Raw genomic sequence first — 8160 nt, forward strand, 5'->3', positions numbered from 1 at the left:
GGCGGTGCTCCTCGGTCAGCGGTGATTCCGGCAGCGGCGGCTGCTCCTGGCGGCGCTACTCCGGGTGGCCTAGAGGCGCTGGCGCAGCCACTTGGCGGCGCGCTGACGCGATGGATGGTGGCGGCGCCCTCCCGGCCCAGATCTGGGCCCTTTTGGGCCCCATCTGGGTCTGGGCGGGCCTGTCTCGGTCGCGCCTGTGGCGGCTCCGGCGGGGCAGGTGGTGGTGCGGCTCGTGCGGGGGGTGGTGGAGTCGGCGGCACGTCTACTGCAGCTCGGCGACGGGTGCTTCACGAGCCCCTTTTGGGCTCGGCCGGGCCTCGAGGGCCTGGTACGCTCCCCTTGCCGCGTCCGGTCGGTGACCGCCGATGGCGGTGGAGGTTGTCTCCTCCGGCGTGGTTGCTCTCGCTGCCGTTCTTCGTTCCCGGCTACTCCCTCTCGCTCTCGTCGGTCTCGCTTCGATGACCACGGTGAGGCGGCGGTGATGATGGCAAGGCCGTGGTGGCGCACGTTCGTGGGTGGCTTGTCTGGTGGAGCGCGTCGGACCGTTCGGGGTTGTGGGTGTTGGCGGATGGGAGAAATCCGAGCCGGCTTGCCGGCACCGACGCGGTGACGCCCATGGGTGCCATCCTTCCTTCCTGAAGGGCGTCGGATCTTCCCCTTCCCCACGCCCCTCCGCGTACCGGGGGAAACCCTAGGACCTGTCCGGGCAGCAGCGTCGTCGTCGTCGTGTTCCTTCCTGAAGGTGCTGCTTGGTATGCGGAGGTTCGAGGTGCCTGGAGCGAGGTGTGGTACATCTCCGGTGGGCGCAACGGTTTTGGGTTATCTTCGTTTTCGTCGATCCGATGCTGTTGACGTTATTTTCTCTCTTCTTTCTCTTTTGTTTCTTTTGGGCATGCTTGTGTTGTTTGCCCCAGCATTGAACTCTTGGTTGTATCGGGCAGTTGCTATATCAATATAGCGGGGCGAAAGCCTTTTTCTCAAAACACTACCCCTACGATGGCCAACCTCAGCTCCAGGCCTAGATCCACCCACCCAACGACGCGAGGTATTGGACCGGCCACAACCTGCAGCCACTAAAAGGCACCACAGACCTGCACCAGAACCGCGCGCATACAGACCGACACCGGAGCAAGTCCAGCCACAATTTGCTCAAATACTAGCTTGATATACACACGTATTTAATAAGGCCAAGCAATGAACAAATTAAGGCACCACGCATAAGATTAGTAGCTAGGTTAAGGAAACCAAACATGCTGGTGTACAGTTATATGATGCAATGTCATCCACTTACTGATCGCAGAATTAGGACATCAGAACACACACACAGCAGGAAGCATATGTGGTCTCACTTCACAGCTGATAGTATCACAGACTAGCTAGCCGTGACCGCGGAGGAGAAAAGACTCACTAATACTGAGACTCATACTCATACTCTGAATCAGAACTGGGCAACATGTTCAAATTCCGCGCGAGCTCCACATCCAAGTCGAAACTGAAGTACACAAGGTCCATCTCTAGCATGCCATCCTCCCTGCCGGTTCCATCATGGGTAATATCATGAGGGATGTACGTGGCGTCATCTGGATACACGATGTTCCTTGCGGAAAGCACGTCATAGTAGCAACATCCCGCATATGCATAGGGTAGAGGGCAGCAGAATTCTCGCTTTGGCTTACGCGAGGACCAGAACTCGACATAAAATAGGGTCCTCGGAAGATTCGGATCTGAAGTTGCCATGCAATTCTCGTGGTAGCACATAGCAAAGAAGGGCGGTGACCTTGATTTCTTTCCTCCACACCAAAATATAATATTTTATAGCTAGGTCCCCGTAAATGCCGGTCAGTGTAATCCTTTAGCACATGTTCAATCCTTTTAAGCAACCAGCTCCTCCGCTCCTCATACTGTGATCTCTTGCTTGATACAATCCTCAAGGCCTCTACACAAAGTTGAGGAGCAGGAGCTTGCACGGTGCTGCTAGTTTGAGCCTTGGATCTTTTGAAATTCAACCACATGGCGTCCATAAGAGCTCTGATGTCATCGACGCACAACACACCACCACTAATTTGCGCCTTAGTTATATATGAGAGCAGCTTGCTTCGGGCATCGGGCACGAGCAGCAGAAGCTTGTGCAATTCGCCCAACACAATTCACCCAACACAAGGGGCAGTGGGTGTCTAGAAGCCATGGCCGCCTTGTGGAAGGGGTTCTTTTCAGACCTCGTTCTTGCTGATGATAACATGTCAACAACAAAGACGCATTTTGCACTGCTGAGTTTCTCCATAGCACAAGCAATTTAGGATTGGGGATCGGCGAACAAGGCAAGCTTTGGAAGCCCCTCGAGAGAACGAACAACTAGGCGGAGCAGAGATAGCGGGTCCTGGACATCATTGTACTCGTTCACCTTGATGCAGTCAGAAACTGGGAGAAGGGAGCCACACGTATCAAACCAGATTCAGTTAGGGATGATGTTGGAGCGAGGGTCACAGGACACATAGCGGTGGCCGACCATGAGGATGTTGCGCATGAGCGAGCCCGAGGGTGCGTGAAGCAACTTGAGTGCCTGGGCGAACAGGTTGTGAGTCATGCCATGGAGGCACATCTTGAGAGACTCAGGTAACTGTAGGCATCACCGCACGGGGTCTTTAGAATGTGTTTCTGGTGGTCTCAGGCAATCTAGCAGCTTGTTAGGCAGTCCCAACTAAACAGCCGAGATGGTGGTCCCGTCCAGCAGACGACGGTCGAGGTAATCCTGCCGTTAGCTGCTACACTAGAGACGACAATGGGATTTCTTGTTTTGGTCTAGATAGTGCCCTCTATGTATTATCGGATATGAACATACTAGTGTAGAATAGGCTAGTTATGGCGTGCCAAAATTGTCCTTGCTGGCGTAGGGCTCCAACGCCACTAATATGTCGCCAGTGAATTTTTTTAGTGGTGGCGTTGGCACAAACGCCAGCTGTATTATGAGTATTGATGGCGTGCCACATGGCTAACGCCAGCAATACATTCGTGTTTGCTATGGCGTTAAGTGTGTGCCAACGCCAACAATTTGAATTTTTCGCTAATAAAAATATATAATCAGCAATTTAAACCTAGCATATATGCAGCCACTTAAACTTACTTACATTCAGCTTCACAAAAGGTTAGTACTTCTATTGTTAATTTCAACTCCACAAACAGTACTATAATAGCTAGCTAGAAGCAAGAGTGATCAACTACAACAATATATCGAAACTACCTACATATGCACTACATCTCTCTATGAAGAATGATGCTCATCTCACATAACTTGTTCCTATTAACGAAAAAGGGTTTCCCCCCGCTTTATATTATAAAGCATACCACCAAGCATCCAACATCAAGCATCCAACTTCAAGTTACAAGTACAATAAGTCATAGAATCATGCTGGGGGCACAGCAAGACAAGCCCAAAAAAAAGTACTAGGAGGCGCTAATCTGGCTCAGGAGGGGGCGGGGGAGGTGGCGGGGGAGGAGCAAAAGACGCCGCCGAGGCACGAAGACCCGCCATGATGTTGTCGATGACGGCTCGATCGCTCCGCTTACTAAGCGGTCTCCAAAGCTGCAAGAAGCCACACATTGTAGATCACATCAGTCACACGGGACGGAATCACTCGTTCGACGACTAATTTATTGCGGGTACACCAAAGGGACCAAGCAAGGGTACCTAGCGCGATCCAAATAGGGGCGTGCCTAGTCCCGGGGAGCCGGAGGACCTCCCCGAACAAGTTCGGGAGATTGTCATGGCACCATGTTCCCCCAACTACCTCCCGAAAGCAGCTCCATAAGAACTGCGCCGCCGGGCACCGGAAGAAGATGTGGTTGCAATCTTCCGGAACCAGACAAATGGGACATAGACCGTCCCCGGGTCCATTACGCTTACGGACCTCAGTGCCTGAGGGGAGGCGTCCTCTAACCCATTGCCATAAAAATATACGGATCTTTAGGGGGAGTTTGATCTCCCAGAGCACCGTGAGCTCCACTGGACCAGGAGTAGGCACAATCGCCTGGTACAGGGATCTAGTCAAAAATCTACCGCTTGGCTCGAGGTGCCAGGAAAGCGAATCCGGTTCCAGAGAAGGATGATGAAGCGCAATGCATTCAAGTAATTCATCCCATTGCGAAAGTTCGATCGCCCCGAAGGTGCGACGGAAGACAATCGCGCCTAGGTTCTCTAGTGCCGCAGCCACAGAGATCTGTGGGCGAACACAGATAGAGAATAGGGCATAAAAACGCTCTGCAAAGGGGCGGGGTCCCGCCCATCTATCCAGCCAAAAGAGGGTGGCAGACCCAGAGCCTATCTGAATGGAGGTCCCAATGCGTAGGACCGGCAGCAAAGATATCACCGATTGCCAGAATTGGGAAACTCCAGACCTAGAAGCAAACACTAATGGTTGCCCGCGAAGGTAGTTGCTACGAATAATCTGAAGCCACAGGCCACCCTCCTCCGTCTGGATCCGCCAAAGCCATTTGGACAGGAGGGCAATGTTCATACGCTTGGAGGAGATGACCCCCAAGCCTCCCTGGTCCTTAGGTTTGCAGATCTCAGACGATTTGACCATATGGTACTTCTGCTTATTGTTCTCTCCCGCCCAAAAGAAGAGGGAGAGTAGTTTGGTAATTTCCTGATGAAGGGATTCATGTAGGCTATAGAATCCCATTATATACATCAGTAGGCTAATAAGGGAGAAGTTCATAAGAATCACTCGAGCGGCTTTAGAAAGCCATCTCCCTTGCCAAGGCTCCATTCTAGGATGGAGCTTGGCGACTGTTGGACGGAAATCCTTTTCCAGGAGTCGTGCATCACTAAGGGGCACGCCAAGATAGGTCGTCGGGAAGGAACCCAAGCGGCAGTTCAGACGATTAGCAATCCACTGGGCCTCCCTTTGGGAATATCCCATGACCATTACCTCGCTCTTGGCAAAGTTTATTTTGAGGCCCAACATTTCCTGGAAGCAGAGGAGGAGGAATTTGAGATTCTGAATATCCTCATCAGAGCCCTCCACCATCATAATGGTGTCGTCCGCGTCTTGGAGATGGGTTAAACCCCCAGGTGTCACCAAATGAGGGCATACCCCCCTAATGTGACCCGCACGCTTGGCCAAATCCAGAATCGAAGCGAGCGCATCAACCATAAGGTTGAATAAGAATGGGGAGATCGGGGCTCCCTGCCGGACCGCCTGGCCAGTCATGAAGTATGGGCCAACCTCCCCATTGATATTAATAGCTGTCCGGCCACTCGTAACTAATTGCATTACCCGTGCTACCCAGTGAGGGTCAAAGCCACGTTTCAGCAACACTTCCCGAAGGAAGGACCAGTGAACAGTATCATAGGCTTTATGGAAATCGATCTTGAAGAAGACCGCACGGAGGTGTTTGCTCTTAACCTCATGGATAATCTCATGGAGAGCAAGAATCCCATCTAAGATATATCTCCCTTTCGTGGTGGCCGACTGGTTCGGATGATGAATCCGGGGAGCAACAAGGGCCACCCTAGAGGCGTACCCTTAGCGAGGATCCGAAAGATCACATTGAGGACTGTGATGGGACAGAATTGTCTAAAATGTCCGCCGCTCCCGGTACCTTGGGAATCAAGGAGATAATCCCGTAGTTAAGCCGGGACATATCAAGGGTACCCTTGGAGAACTCGCTAAACAGATCAAGGATGATATCCTTGACCATCGGCCAGAAGGCCTGGAAAAAGCGAATCGGCAAGCCATCGGGGCCAGGGGCCGACATCGGGTTCATAGCCTTAACAAGGGTCTCCACTTCCGCAGCATCGAAGGGGGCTAGCAGGATTGCATTTTCCGCGGGGGAAATCTGTTGGTCACGTGACCAGATATGGTCAGCTAGGGCGACACCATTTTGCTGCCGACCCTGAAATAGAGACTTGTAAAAGTCATCAACTAGCAGGCGAATAGCCTGAGGGTCTTGAAACAGCTGTCCACCCTCCCAGAGGAGAGGGATGGAGCAACATCTCCTACGGCCATTGGCAATGGCCTGGAAGTAAGCAGTGTTGGCATCCCCAAATAGCACCCAGTTAATGGAGCCGCGTTGGCGCCAAAACTCCTCCTCCTTGGAGTAAATCTCCATAAGGGAGTCCTCCAAGTTATATCTATGCATCCATTCCTCTGCGGAGATCCCAGTGATATCTGCGCGGAGGTCAAGGTCCCGGATCTCCTCTAGGAGGGAAGCCTTCTGAATACGACGATCTCTCCCAATGTTCGCCCCCCATCCCTTCATGAACTGTCGGGATCGTTTGGACAAGTGATGCCATTCATCGAGAATAGACATCTGTGTTGGGGAACGTAGCAGAAATTCAAAATTTTCCTACGTGTCACCAAGATCTATCTATGGAGAAACCAGCAACGAGGGGAAGGAGAGTGCATCTACATACCCTTGTAGATCGCTAAGCGGAAGCGTTCAAGTTAACGGGGTTGATGGAGTCGTACTCGTCGTGATCCAAATCACCGATGATCCTAGCGCTGAACGGACGACACCTCCGCGTTCAACACATGTACAGCCCGGGGACGTCTCCTCCTTCTTGATCCAGCAAGGGGAGAGGAGAAGTTGAGGGAGAACTCCAACAGCACGACGGCGTGGTGGTGATGGAGCTCGTGGTTCTCCGGCAGAGCTTCGCTAAGCACTACGGAGGAGGAGGAAGTGTTGGAGGAGGGAGGGGCTGCGCCAGAGGAAGGGTGCGGCTGCCCTCTCTCTCCCTCACTATATATAGGGGTAAGGGGGTGGAGGAGGCGCCCTAGGGTTCCCTAGGGGAGGGGCGGCGGCCACAGGGGAAACCCTAGATGGGTTTGGGCGCCCCCACCCCCTAGGAAACTTGCCCCCCAAGCCGGGAAGGGGGGCTGCCCTAGGGGAGGCGCCCCCACCTCTCCTGGTTACGTGAGAGGGGCTGGGAGGGGCGCACCACTCCTTAGTGGGCTGGTTTGCCCCTTCCCCTTTGGCCCATGAGGCCCTCCAACACTTGCCGGGGCTCCCGAAACACCTTTCAGTCATGCTGGCCATAGCCTGGTACCCCCGGAACACTTCCGGACTCCAATACCCTTCGTCCAATATATCGATCTTCACCGCCGGACCATTCCGGAACTCCTCGTGACATCCGGGATCACATCCGGGACTCCGAACAACCTTCGATAACCACATACTATTTCCCATAACAACTCTAGCGTCACCGAACCTTAAGCGTGTAGACCCTACGGGGTCGGGAACCATGCAGACATGACCGAGACGTTCTTCGGTCAATAACCAACAGCGGGATCTGGATACCCATGTTGTCTCCCACATGTTCCACGATGATCTCATCGGATGAACCACGATGTCGAGGATTCAATCAATCCCGTATTCAATTCCCTTTGTCTAGCGGTATTGTACTTGCCTGAGATTCGACCGTCGGTATCCCGATACCTTGTTCAATCTCGTTACCGGCAAGTCTCTTTACTCGTACTGTAACACATCATCCCGTGATCAACCCCTTGGTCACATTGTGCACATTATGATGATTTCCTACCGAGTGGGCCCAGAGATACCTCTCCGTTTACACGGAGTGACAAATCCCAGTCTCGATTCGTGCCAACCCAACAGGCACTTTCAGAGATACCTGTAGTGCACCTTTATAGCCACCCAGTTACGTTGTGACGTTTGGTACACCCAAAGCATTCCTACGGTATCCGGGAGTTGCACAATCTCATGGTCTAAGGAAATGATACTTGACATTAGAAAAGCTTTAGCATACGAACTACGATCTTTGTGCTAGGCTTAGGATTGGGTCTTGTCCATCACACCATTCTCCAAATGATGTGATCCCGTTATCAACGACATCCAATGTCCATGGTCAGGAAACCGTAACCATCTGTTGATCAACGAGCTAGTCAACTAGAGGCTTACTAGGGACATGGTGTTGTCTATGTACCCACACATGTATCTTAGTTTCCTATCAATACAATTATAGCATGGATAATAAACGATTATCATGAACAAGGAAATATAATAATAACTAATTTATTATTGCCTCTAGGGCATATTTCCAACAGTCTCCCACTTGCACTAGAGTCAATAATCTAGTTCACATCGCCATGTGATTAACACTCACAGGTCACATCGCCATGTGACCAACATCCAAAGAGTTTA

Source organism: Triticum dicoccoides, chromosome 7B (assembly GCF_002162155.2).
Source record: "Triticum dicoccoides isolate Atlit2015 ecotype Zavitan chromosome 7B, WEW_v2.0, whole genome shotgun sequence".
NCBI classification, from domain to species: Eukaryota; Viridiplantae; Streptophyta; class Magnoliopsida; order Poales; family Poaceae; genus Triticum; species Triticum dicoccoides.